Source organism: Meleagris gallopavo, chromosome 8, assembly GCF_000146605.3.
Source record: "Meleagris gallopavo isolate NT-WF06-2002-E0010 breed Aviagen turkey brand Nicholas breeding stock chromosome 8, Turkey_5.1, whole genome shotgun sequence".
NCBI classification, from domain to species: Eukaryota; Metazoa; Chordata; class Aves; order Galliformes; family Phasianidae; genus Meleagris; species Meleagris gallopavo.
Window position 1 is genome coordinate 16,098,885 of NC_015018.2, and position 354 is coordinate 16,099,238.

Sequence of the window (354 nt, forward strand, 5' to 3'; positions counted from 1 at the left end):
CGCTCTCAGCGCTTCCTCCCGGAGGGGCGGGGCGCAGCAAGGGGCTGAGGGGCGCTGACCGGGGCACGGCCCAGGTCTGTGACGCACGGCAGCGTTAGGGGGAGCTCGGTGGAGCAGTACCGTATTTTAACCGACAGAACTACGTTGTAATCGATGAACTCTCAGGATTGCGATCCATCGGTTCGAATGAACGGAGGACCGCGTGCCACAGAACTCGGCCGCAGAGCAGCGTGCAGGTTCTCTCGCACTCGGTCTGCTCTGCCGCGATGCCCGTGCAAGCACCGCAAACTCTCAGCGCCATTCCAGAGTGCAAAAGTTTACGTCCTTACACAGAGCACGGGCTGGCAGAGCAGG